The sequence below is a fragment of the Crocodylus siamensis genome, chromosome 3 (assembly GCF_052110815.1).
Source record: "Crocodylus siamensis isolate JL-2025a chromosome 3, ASM5211081v1, whole genome shotgun sequence".
Lineage (NCBI taxonomy): Eukaryota > Metazoa > Chordata > Crocodylia > Crocodylidae > Crocodylus > Crocodylus siamensis.
The window spans coordinates 53,086,542-53,099,497 of record NC_143397.1 but is presented as its reverse complement, the minus strand read 5'-3'; the positions used below and the strand labels follow the sequence as shown (position 1 = coordinate 53,099,497).

Genomic DNA, 12,956 nt, shown 5'->3' with positions numbered 1-12,956 from the left:
AAATTCATAGTTAAGGTTCACTAGGTATCAGAGCACAATAGAATTTTTAAGAGAAATCTGAAGGAGAATAAGATAGCTTTGCAGATATTCAACAGGAAAGGACAGTGTGGGAGGACAGTACAAAGATGCTTTGAAAATGTAACAGGTGGCTGATTATTATAGACTCAGTTCTTGGTCAAACAGAGTGGGGAAACGATATATCAATAGTAAATGAATGATGAAAAATATGAACTGTTTTTCATATCATCCTGCTGACTATATGTAAATATTGTGTCCACCCACTCCAGCCATTTTGGGGGATATCTTACCATTTCCATTTCAAAAGAGAAGAATATGTGGCTTTCATGGGTGAATCTAGATTTTTGAAAAGGGGGTTGCAGATGGTGAGGTGCATCACCACATTTAAAACAACACATTTTTTCCCAGTTAAAGATAAATTAGATGCTTTACTAATATGCTAGGGGTCTAAGGCTGTATGATTCAGTTTAATATTGAAGCAAAAACAGGTCTAGCTTAATTGGAATGAGTTAAAAGCAATCTGCAGGGCTGTGAAATAGAAGCTTCATTGCCAGGAGCAGCTGACAGGGGAACTGCACAGCAAAGAATAGCTTGATTGCTGAAATGGCATTACCATTAAAAAGAAGAGAGGGTCATCAACACCTGTGGAAGGAAGAGTTTAGAAGGGGTCATGGAGATTATGATGAGCCATGAAGTCAATTGACTCCCTTAGCACTGCCTGACTGGAAATACTGCTGCCACTGCCACTGGGTGGAGCAGGAATCAAAGTGGGTACAAATGCACCAGTGCACTCCCCCTGGATCATCACTGGTAGCTTTTGCTTCTTTTTTGTTCCCCTCATGGACCCGGTACCTCAAGGAACATTTGCATGGGTTAAAACATATCCTAAAATCACTCTTATCCAGTTATAAAAACATGAAGGCTAGGGACAGAAATTGCAAGTCAACCAGTACACGTGATTGGAAACCCGTTCAAATCTGTAATGCAGCAGAAGTTCAGTGCATATAAACTGTTTTCAAAATTGCCAAAACTGGTTTAAGAGAAACGTGGATGAATGGAGTGTCAGACTTAATTGATTTAGGTGAAATTGGTTTATTGAACTTCTGTCCCAGATCCCCTCCAGATTCAAGTTAACTCATAGTTCCCCAGCATCCCAGGATGCTTTGCACCTCCCCTACAAGTCCCCTTCAGGGTGGGTGAGTTAGCCCTGGCCCAAGCTGTCTGCTCCAGCTGATCAGGGAGGCATGCTCTAGCGTCCCCTAGCTTCTGGCCTAGGCTACTGCAGGCCTGTGGCTGCTTTTCTGGAATCAAAAGTGAATGTCTGCTTACTTGCTTATTTTTTCAATATATGCAGCTTAGACTAACCTGCAAAAACTGAATCGATTCATCCTCGGGCTTTCTGACTCTGTACTTAGCTGAAGTGAGGAAGAAAATTCTATGAAGTTTTATGAATAATGCAATAAGACTATACCTATCAATTATTGTCAGATTAATGTAGCTTTATGATTTCTATCCAAAGGTCCTTGGTTTTCTTGCTCTTAGTGCTCCATTTGGCTAACATTTGGTATAAGTGTGCCAGCTTCCATAGCCAATGACAGAAAAGGGAATGATACTATCATGTCTAGGAATCTATAATTCTTGAGCCTAACTGATAAGGTATCCATTTCGCTGATTTGAGCAAGGAGTGGCCATTGGCCTGACTCCAGAGTAAGGCTTGAACTTTTTGTTTCTAGATCTGTTTCAAGAAACCCACTCTGTGACACTGGTCCAGTGATGTGCACGCTGCACCAAAATGTCTCTGTGTTTAAAAAAAATAATACTTTTATTGATCTGGCCTTTTGCTTAGATCAGTATTTGCCTTTTGTTAATGGCTCAAACTTCTCTCCTTGAGGGAATATTCTGACCTAAGATAATGGAATTGGTGATCTAATAGGTCTTTTCTATTTCTACTTTCTGGGACTTTGACTTTATTCCAAGCAACTAGCAAAACAATAAAAACCATTTAAATCATAGACAGTTCCACAACACATACAAATGTACTCATCAATCTTTGTTGAAAAGAAACAAACCAAATGCATTTACTAAGGACTAAATTGATGTACTGTGTTTCTAAAATACCATAACACATGCATAATTAGCTAATTAAGCTAAAATTAAATACTTCATTATAAAAGTTAGAGCAGCAGCACAAGCAGACCAGTCACAGTTGGTTGAGATGGACAACTCTGTCCTGCGCAAAATGTAAGAACAGAATATTTAGAGTATCAAGTAAAACAAAAAATCTGGTCAAAATGTTGATGTGTGATTATTAAATGAACAGAGGGGTGCTGACAGCCAAATACCTGTTTGCAGTAGCTACCCTATATGCCTTAGAATGTTTTTTCCCAGATACTCTAAGGATAAGCAGGTCACAACAGGTTAATATTACACAAACTATGACTTTTACCATAACTCAGTCCAAGCAACAGTGCAACGATATGTTGTCTCAGAAGCAGGCCAGGATATTTTAACTTTTAAATTTCCATCTTCTAGGCTTTTTCCTCACCCATACAAAGAAGGTACTCCCTACAAGGCCCATACTTACTGAGAACCACAGTAGCTAGGTCAGTCCAGCATTGCCAGCTAGAGATCCTGTGTTTTGCATTTACCAGATTTCTTGGTTGTCCTGATTCCTGTTTTATTTATGGGTATCCAGGGAAAATGTCTTGTCTTCATATTCCTATTTTGGGTGGAATCATTTGAATTCTGCTGAAGTGTATGATAGGTATACTGTCGGAGCAGAACTGTCATATATGTGATGCCTTGCAAAATGTACCTTCAACTTCCTGATGACAGTTCTTGGTTGAGTGTCTTCCAGCTAGTCCACATCCCAGAAAGCAGAGAAGGAATATACTGTTGTAATGTATGTAACAGTAGGAAGAACCAGGGGGAAGGCTGCAGAGCAGTGCTAACTGTTAATTTGGACTACAACTCTCAGAAACCCCCAGGTGCCTGACTGGCAATGGAAAAAGGAAGAGGAAACTTGAGGCTGGAGTAAGGGGAAGAGAGGGCAGTCTGTACATAAATCCTGGTCAACCCTGCATAGAGGAGTGCATGGTGGAGCTGGAGATGTCACTGGCTTGGTTGGCCAGGACAGTGGACTGAAGGACAGTGGACTCAGGCTTTGGGGGCAGCTGCAGGCTGCTGTTCGAATGCTTTAGGGACTAAAATCTTGTTTGGGGACACCAAGGTGTGAGGAGAAAATTAGGGTGCTGAGTGTATGTTACCAGGGTGTTGATGGTTTTTTTTGTCTTTTACCTGTTCCCTCCCTTTGGCCCATTGGGTTGTGAGCCTAAGACCTATGGTTTTGTATATGAACTGGGACTGCAGGGTTGGCACACTGTGAACATGTAAATAGGTCTGTACTGACCTTTCTCTGGATTCAAAAGTCTTTCTGTTGAACCCTATGGTCTTTACATCGAACAGTGTGAGATGTGAGATTCCCACCCCCAGATATACTCCTTGGTTACTTTCAGGTGCACTATATATACTGCTTGGTCCCGTCTTGCACAAATAGCTCTTTCCTTACCTGGTAATATAGATTCTTGAGACCTGACCAAATTTGGTATATTGATTCTTTTAGGACCTCCATCTTATTAATTGGAAACCCTGCTTTTTGGCCATCTCTATGCCTTTTTGTCTATCAGGTGGTCTGGCAAATACTTTGGGCTACTGACTTTGCATCACTTTTTTACTCATGGGGCACCCTTGTAATTGCTTAACAGGGATGTTGTAGTACATTAGAACCACTTCACTACTACCTCACAACTTAATTTTCTTTTACTCTTCCAAAGGTCTGTTGTGGGGTCATGACAATGTCCAGGCTGTCCTTATCTGAAGGGTTCATATGCTTCTGATAGGCATACGTTGAATCTGAAAACATAGTTTCCATTTCTATAAATCACTCAAGTTTCCTTTTTATCATTTTGCCCGGAAATTCTCTTTGTGACTCTGTTTTTCAGGTCCCTGATGGTGTCCTTCAGAAGTCAACAGATGTTCTAATTAAGGAATCTCAGTTTTTTCAGCTTCTACTTATCTACAGTCAGCCTAATATTCAATTCCTAGGATTAGAATTTGTCAGTTACAGTTTAGTATCATGGTCCTGGGTTGCCTCTTCTTTGGTTTCTTCTCCTATACTATAAAGGATTATGATTTCTTCTCAGTGCTCTATTCTGTAATTATGGATCATTGTTTCCATGCACCGAGGCAGATCCTTAGTTTACTTACCAATTTTCTTCCTGCTAGGAGACTGCTGATCCACTCCTTTCTAGTTTCAATAGCTAAAATAATGCCCATTTTTGCTGGGTTGCCAGCTGATTTTCTATGGCTCTGCTAGGGCTACTGAACTCTGTTTCAGTTGTCCTGTAGACAGTCTCATAGCTTGCAGGCTTCTTGTGTAGCTGTTGTCCATTTGAGAGTCTCTAGATATGCTTAAGTCACAGATCTCTTCCTCTTCAAAGCAAATATCTACATTCTTGATCACTGTCAATTTTTTTTCTTGAGATAGTTGTGGCTTAGGGACTGTCACAGAGCACTCAGGTACCCTGCACCTGAGAGCAGAAGAACAGCTTGAGTGAGACCCCTAGTGGCAAGAAGGGGGAGGCTCAGCTGCCAGTCACCAGGGCAGCCAGAGTCACAGGTGCTGGTTGCTAGGGCAACTGGTGGGGCAAGCTGATAGGAAGGGGCAGGGCCTGGCCCATATAAGCCCAGGCAGGAGGCCAGGAGGGCAGTTTCCGTCTGGTAACCAAGGGAGGAGGAGCTCGTCTACTACAGACGGAGGAGAGAACTCTGACTGTGTGAGCATCCCCTGGTCGCTGCTGGGGTTGGAGTGTTTTCCCGGTAGGGATTGAATGTTGTTTGGCTGGACGGTCTAGCTTTTTATGTTATAGCCCAGGGGCTTTGTGTTTTTGTGTTTACTGTTTTAACTGGAGGACCAGGTGAGGCTATTAGGGGTTGGAGGAGGCCTCATAGGGGACTCCACAGTAGCGTGGGGACCCTGGTGCCAGAGAGGGTGTAGCATTTGGGGTGCATTGGCCCCAGCCCCAGAGCGGGGGGGGGCCGCGAGGAGCCCCAGAGCAAGGGGAGCCGCGAGGAGTGAGAAGCCTCAGAGCAAGGGGGCAGTGAGAAGCCCCAAGGAGGTAAAGGGAGAGGGCCAAGCCACAACAAGGCCAGGTCAAAAACTATATCAGTACAATCTACAAGGCTTGGGCTGCAGTGTAGGGGTGGAAAAGGAGCCGCAGATAGTGCTCCCTGGAACCAGGCTGCATAAAGTGGGCAGCCTCCTGCTAATTACACTAGCCAATTAATCAATTAAGATCAAGGCATGGCAGGTGAGTAAGCAGGCAGTTGGCCCATAACAGGAGGGTGGAGCCACCAATAGAAAGGCTCCAGTAGAGATACTCCTGTCACAGGGACATGAAGTAGACTTGGTCCAACCTCCCATGCACTTTTGCTCATGAGATGGTCATCTTCCGTTCAGCCTTTCCTACTGTTTCCTCACTGTTTTCTAAACTACAACATCTTGATCCTTGGTCACTCTGTCTCTGTCCTGCCTCCGAGACATCTCTAGCTTCACTATGTATTAATCTTAAAGTCTCCAAAGTTAGATCTGGATGCCACAGTTCTAAAATCAATAAGTAGATTAAGCAGCTATTCCTTTGCTGGTTTCTTGGTTTAGGGGAAATAACTGATATTGCTTTACACTTTCATTCTATGTGGCATCGCAGTACTCATAAAAAATGTTCCACTGATTTTTGGGCATTCATTTTGGCAACAATATTTCACTCTGTAGGAGAATTTTTTAAACAAATAAAGCTCTGTCTTCATTTTCTGATTTTTATCCCCCTAATCAGTAATTTATATAGATTCAGTTCTTTCTTCCATGCATGTTCAAGAAGTTCTTGTCAGAAATGCAGTTGTCTGGACCCTCTCATGCTGCTTACCTTCATTGAGCCTCAATATGTTCTGGTACAGTTTTCAGTGATGTTATACAATATTTTCATCAGACCTCTGCCTCCTTTACTGCACAAAATAGCTGATACTCTGATCATGAGTAATGATCTATATTTTGCTTTATCCCTTGTTCCATTTGTGGGCCTAATCCTTATTTACTGCACACTGTTCAAGCATGGTTGTGAAGATAAAGTCATTTATTTCTAGGGTGTTCATCACTACAGTATTCAGACATCATTTCATCTGCACAGATCTTTGCGAAGCAAGGGAATAGTATATCTGCATTTTACAGAACCAGATTTGAAACACAGAAAAATTAAGTTTAAAAGTATCCACTAGTGTTTTGTGCCTAATTTGAGATACCTAAAACTAATTCTTCAGAGAATTATTATATTATATGTTCTGAGCACAACTCCAGTTGACTGCAGCTGTAAGCGCTTAGAACTTCTATAAATCAGGTCTCAGGTTTATATTTTCAGGCACCGAGAAAAATGAGGAACACATGATTAGTGTGTTCCTAATAATTTAGTTTAAATGATTAGCTTGGCATCCATGCGTGTGTCTGCGTATGTGTGTGTGTGCACGTGCATATGCACATGGTTTCAAAAGCAACTTTTTAATCCTGATATTTCCTACCTTTTTGTGCTTGATTTTTGCAATCTTAAAATGTTCTTTTTTTTTTTGACGTAGTGTTTTTCATTTCCTAGATTAGAAATACTGGACAAAACAAATTCCATCATGTACCATTTATATTGATACTTTTATGGTTTGCCAGAGAAGTTGGCATCTGTAGATGCACTTCACCAACTCTTCCTCCTTGAGCTGATGAAGTAACTGATCATTAGGTTGCCATAATCCATGTGGACCACATCTAGAAGAGGATGTTTCACAGATATTTGGTGCCTCCAGAAGAATGGTGAGTCTCAAGAATTTTTCATTTTACTCCAGACTGTGGAGGGAAATGTCCTTTGGGAGTGGGGTAGAGGGAACTTCTTATGCCTATTTCCATCTAACCATTGGCCCCTTATGTACCTTTTTCACATCTGGTTTCTTGGCCAAGTGCTATTCTTCTTCCTAAACTCTCCTAATCTCTGTGATTTCATCCCAGGCCCAGTCTCTTTACACAGGTATTCCTTCTTTTCCCTCACTCAGAGCTTGTTTTCTGAGAATCCCCTTACCCATGTGCAGTTCCATCTCCTCGGTATTTCCAGTTTTCCCAGTCTTCCAATCTCTCCCTCCCTACTCTTACGTAACTGTTTCCCTCCCATAAATCATCATCAAATTTTTCCTTCCCAATGGCTCCCTCCCTATCTCATTATTCTCCTTTCTTGGCTCCTATTTTCCCTCCACTTATTCATAATTCTGGTCTCCTTATTTAATCACTCACTTCTTTCTCCTCTTACCCTAGCTTTTTTGTCTGCTCTTCCCTCCCACAGCCCTTTGGCTCTTGCAGTTACCAGCTTCCAGTTCTTTTACATCTCCTTGGCTCCTACTTCCTTTCGCCTAATTTTACCAGTCCCAGCAGTACCCCCGTTCCAGTCTTGATAGACTCCTTGTGCCACCCTGTTCCTTCCTATACTCCCTGGTCCAGATTTTGTAGCCTGTCCATTTGAATTGGGCAGCTTTCTCTTCTAGAGTGGCTGGGTGCCAGCAAAGAGGATGTAATTGAGAGCACAGGACCATTCCCGATGTCTTGCCCTGCTCTGCAGCCAGTGAGAACTGCAAATTTTTAAAGCTTTATAACTTAGGCACAGGACGTAAGTAGACTAGGCAGTTAGTACTACCAGAGCTATGCATGTATTCTTAAATTCACTTATGAGCAGGGTTCTAATATAAGAAGCTGCAATCTGTTGTTTGTTTGCTGTTTTAGGTCTCCAAGGACCTCTTGCTGGCTCATTGGTTTATGAAGTCAAAAGATTAAAAAAAAAATTAAAAAAGGAAAACTACAATACACACTTCTTTTGCAAGGGGAGGAAGGTACGAAACAATTTTGTTCAAAGTTACGCTACTGACCTCATCTTTTGGATATTCCCTTTTCCATTCAGAGGCCAGGGCGAATAAGCAGAAAACAAATGCACATGGTAGTGGGTTGGAGTGACCATGTTGGGGAAGAGTGGTAAAAGAATCTCTAGGCAGTAGGTACTCTTTTTTAATTTTTTTTTTATTTTTAGGATAGCTTGAAAGAAATGTGGCTATTAACACTGGAAGCAATTCATTAATAGTAACTTAACAGATAGGAGTTGTGTTTGTCTCTACCTAGAAAACAGTATGGTTCGTATGCTCATATTCCCTCCCCTCGTCCCCACTTGCATTTTTTTTTAAATATGGACAGTGCATATTAGAGAGTTGGTGATGTCTCGTTAGGTCAGAACTGAACCCCACAGTGCCTTTTAGACTGGTTTAATACCATATACATAAATAATACATAAAAATATTTCTAGTTGGAAATTGGTTGAGTCTAGACACAGGAGATTGTGTAATTATGTATTCAAAGGAGAAGTTAACTGGCTCTGAAGAGTATTATGGGTTTATTCCTAATTATATACATTCCGAAGTATTCCCAGCTCATATATTACATTTCTCAATTTCCTTTTCCAATCAACATGTTGCTTCCCTAATCAACATCACAGTGCTCATTAGACTAGATAGTAGAAAGATATGAAAAAGAGTTCTCAGATTATCAAAATTTTCTTCTCTGATATCTCTGCCTACTGCATAGCCTACACTAGGGGGATGGACTGATAAATGACGATACTAATTAATTTCCAAAATACCAATATATACAGTGTTACAAATCTGCAAAACAAAATTTAGTGGATTTTTTAAAAATATGCCTGAGCCTTTGTGGGAAGATCCTTTTCTTCAACAGTGCTTGCTTATAACAATGCTTTCTTTTCCCTACAAAGCTTAACAAATGATTACCTGAATCCAATAGCATAGGCAAGAGGTGGTGAAACCTTGGCAAAAAGATTGCTTGTTATCTAAAGGAAGCACACTGCTTGCCATGCATGATCCTACTTATTTCCAGCTTTTAAACTAAATACAAAATAGAACTTGTTGCACACATATTGGAATATGTGATTATGCTGAAAACAAAATGCCTTATGTGAAAGCTGGTTTATTTCTACCAGCTTTCACTTGGTAGAGGAGAGGGGAAATTGAAATGTCCCAATTTTTTTTTCATTTTTTAAATTTACTTTGTAGTGATTATTTTCACTTTTGATTTTTTTTTTAAATGTTGTATTAAATGATATTGTATTAGCCAGGATGCCACTTATATTCTGTTCCAGAAAACAGACATATTATTTTTCTACACAATTCAAGCTGCTTCTTCCTTTGCATTTTGAAACAAACACTTCTTTGGATCCTGTTAATAAAGGATAATACTACTTGTGAAGGCCTCAGGAGGAGATATGTGTATATGGATTAATGATCTGATGAATGTTATTGCTATCTGAAAGCAAATTACCATTGTACAAATAATAGTATGTACCTTAATACAGACTAGACATTTCGGGACTCTGACAAAGAACCATATGTGCTTTGGTATTTATGTGTGCGCAGGAGGGAGCTAGTTTAGGTTGCTGTGGCAGGTGTTGAGGTATTTCAGGAGTCTCCAAACAGTTGGAAGATATTCTGAACCATATGTGCTGAAAAAGTACTTACAGTGGTAGTGATACGAGTGGAGGATTACAGCTGCAGACTGGGGAAAAAAAACAAACCACAGTCTATTGTTCTGATATCCCAAATACACAAACAACCCAGATAAAAATAGAAATAATGGGCGACATTTGTTTTTAAAATAAATACAGTGTTTGCGGATGATGCTGAACTGATAGGAGAGGGAACCATTTATCTGAAGAGAAGGAATTCCACAGCAAACTCTGTCTTGTGCCTCAACTCACCGAACCAAAAGTTTACTACCTTTGGACCTGTAAAAGTAACTCCACCTCCATTCGTACATGCAGTCAAAAATAGTCAATAAGATATAGATGGAACAACAGTCGGCACCACTTTGAATGGAAATATGGCAGCCAAAGCTTTTCAAATAAGCTATGGAAGAGCCATCTGATGACCACAGTATTCAGTCACTATTAATCTGGTGAGTTTGGATCCCAGTGTGATTGCATGTTGAAGACTTTTTAATTCTTCTCATAAATCTTAGGTGAGGGGATTGTCTTAGACAACTGAGAGGAAGGTGTTCTAAAGTATTTTGAGGTATGCTAAGGAGCTGTACAAAGTCAATATTACCTAATTACTTAGATAGGTCTTTTAATCTGATGATATCCAGTTGTATGCCTCCCCTTTGGCCTGATTTGGCTAATGCAGGTGCGAGGTCAACGATTCAACCAGTCTCTAGGCAAAATGGTATGGGTTAGAACAGAGGTGGCCCACCTGCAGCAGAGGTGCCACAAGTGGCATGGGCAGCCTCTGTGTGTGGCATGCAGCAGATCAGGGAGGGGACAAGCAGCACAGTTGTAGAGCAGGAAGCAGAGTAGGGAATGCAGGGCTGGGAGCAGAAAGCAGAGGAGCAGATTGAGCAGAAGACAGGGATTAGAATGGCACTTGAGGTAGAAGGGCTAATTTGTAGCATGTCTGCCAAAAAAGTTGGCTCCCACTAGATTAGAGCAAACTGGCTAAGATGACTTTGCATGGGGGAAGGAAAAGCTGGAGAAGACAGTGGAGACAATATTGCCCCTTATTCTAATTAGTGTTGTAGGTCCTGTGCTATTATCTCCACAGCTTCTCTCTATCACAGTGATAACAAAGCAGGAACCTGGTCCTCATATAAAGCAGAGCGTGTCCAGCAGTTGATTCTTTGTGAGGCTTTGAAACTCGCCTCCTACTCTCAGCCCAAAAATAGTATGAATTTGGTGACTTTCTAAGCAGACTGCGACACATCTGTTTGACAGGGTTGTTGGAGCAGGCTGTAGGCATGCTTTCCAAATAGGAGAGGAGGTTGGTGCCTGGCTGGCTGGCTAGATGAGTTCTGTGGCACTGATTTTAGTGTGGCTGAGATTTAATTGTATTTATAGCATAATTAATTATCTAAGGATGTCTGGAGCCTTGCATAAGGATTTTATTATTTGAAATCTAAATAAAATTTCACTTGTACAGCACAGCAATTTGCATAAAATGTTTGAAACTGGGCTACATGAAATATTTGTATTGTACTGAAAGATCTGTTTAATTTCAACCCAGGTTGCTTTGATAATGTGGTTGAATAGGACTACAGTGGAACGCTGCTGGCTTTAATTTGGCATGGCTGTAAGCTGAGTACCTCTCATAACCTCTACGTCTACTAAAAAGCCCAGCTGTCTAGCCTCACCTTACAACAAACATGAACAAGGTTACTAAGACTTCTGATTAACAAAATATAGTAAACTAAATAATTTGGGCTAAAATCCTTTTGACAGAAAATATTCTGGATTTTCTATTTATGTATTACATAGACACCCCAATCTTCAGTGTAAATGCCAGCCGTTAAGAAGTTTTAACAAGGTTCTGCTCTACAGTTGAGCATCCTATTAAGGTCATCTTTCAAAACTTCTTATGTTTCTTTAAGATGAATTAAATACATAAAGATCTGAAAGTGCAGGAAGTGTAGCAAGTTTCAGTAAACTGCAAAAGGCACAGTTTCACTAGGTACTGATTTTTTTAAAATAATAATTTATATCTCTGCATTGCTGAGTAGCTAAGGAATATTTATCCCAAACAAATACAGAATGATATTTTGAAGGTACAAAATACAAGCTGAGAAAAGAAATATAGTAAGGTTGTGGTTGACTTTAAGGGGAGAAAGGAAAAGCTGAAGGGCTTTGTTCAGTACTGGGAGTATAACAATAAAGTAGGCTTGGTTTAAATGACAGCAGAGCAAGCCTAACTGAATTCTTAAATTGGCTTTGTTAGAGCAGGCAGCTCCACACACTGTGGACTAATATGCCAGCTTGCCGGAGAGACACCTGGTCAGAAGGGCATATGATTGTCTATGTAACCTAGAAGATTTGAAAGAAGAGGTCCTAACTTTGTCCTGGCTGGAGAAGAATTTCTACCTGAAATAGGAGTTAAGGCTGGACCTGCTTCAGCCTTACATTATGCTTCTCATTACATTATGCTTCTCAGCACTCCGAAAGGGACTCTGTGAAGGGTAAGAGCAATTTAAAAGGTGACTAAAATCAGATCGTATGATTCAGCGGATGTATATTTCTATCATGGAACAGTCGAGGCAGAAGTCATTTTTTAAACTGTATTGGAAATATGGTAGCAGTCAAGTAATGGAAGGATGTATGTGTTAATGGGATTGACCTACTGACCTGGAGACAAGCTCAGTTAACTAAACAGGCATTAAAATGTTTGACAGATAATTTTTGGAAACTTCATGATTTACAAGAGATTAAATTTTGATGCAGTTAAAGATTGTGTGGAAATCCTTTTGAAAAGATTTAATCAGAGTAGATGAAGTAACTTCCAGATTTTCCTTGGAAAGATTGAGTATCTTTGTATTGTTTATCAATTAAACTTGCCAAATGTGTATTTTACAGGGGTTTTCTTTTTTTTTTTTTAATAGTGAATTTGTATTACTTTTTGATTTGCTGCATATTCATGGGAATTTGTTTCCAAAAGCTAACAAGTTCTAAATTAAGGCACAGCTTCCATTTTAAAAATGTTTAGCAAAACTTGCGTAGGGTGGCATAGCGATTAAGGCATCTTGCCTTAGTCTGAGCTTTGCTCTTGAGTCTTGCCAAAGAGCACTCCCAGTGATCAAGCTGCATCTGGTCATTTGGCTGATGAGTTACAGATGGCTGGATATGAATGGTAGCCACATTGCTGCCTTGTGTGCCCTTGGCTACAGAAAGCTTAACCATGCTAGATTGTGCTAGGCCAATGGGCCTCCCAAGAGCAGGTAGATCATGACTGACTAATTTAGTAACAACAAAGGAAGAATA

The 12,956-nt window shown here is 40.4% G+C and overlaps 1 long non-coding RNA gene across 2 annotated transcripts in view; it reads left to right on the top strand.

Moving 5' to 3' along the window:
* Positions 1 to 12,956, top strand: part of LOC149868282 (uncharacterized) — a 162,557-nt gene that overhangs the window by 130,602 nt on the left and 18,999 nt on the right. Inside the window, exon 1 of one of the 2 annotated variants that reach the window (XR_016440963.1) lies at positions 11,914 to 12,157. The exons of the other annotated variant lie outside the window; for it this stretch is intronic. This is a non-coding gene — a long non-coding RNA (uncharacterized LOC149868282). Of the gene's footprint in view, positions 1 to 11,913; positions 12,158 to 12,956 lie in introns of those variants that run through there. 2 annotated transcript variants of the gene reach the window in all.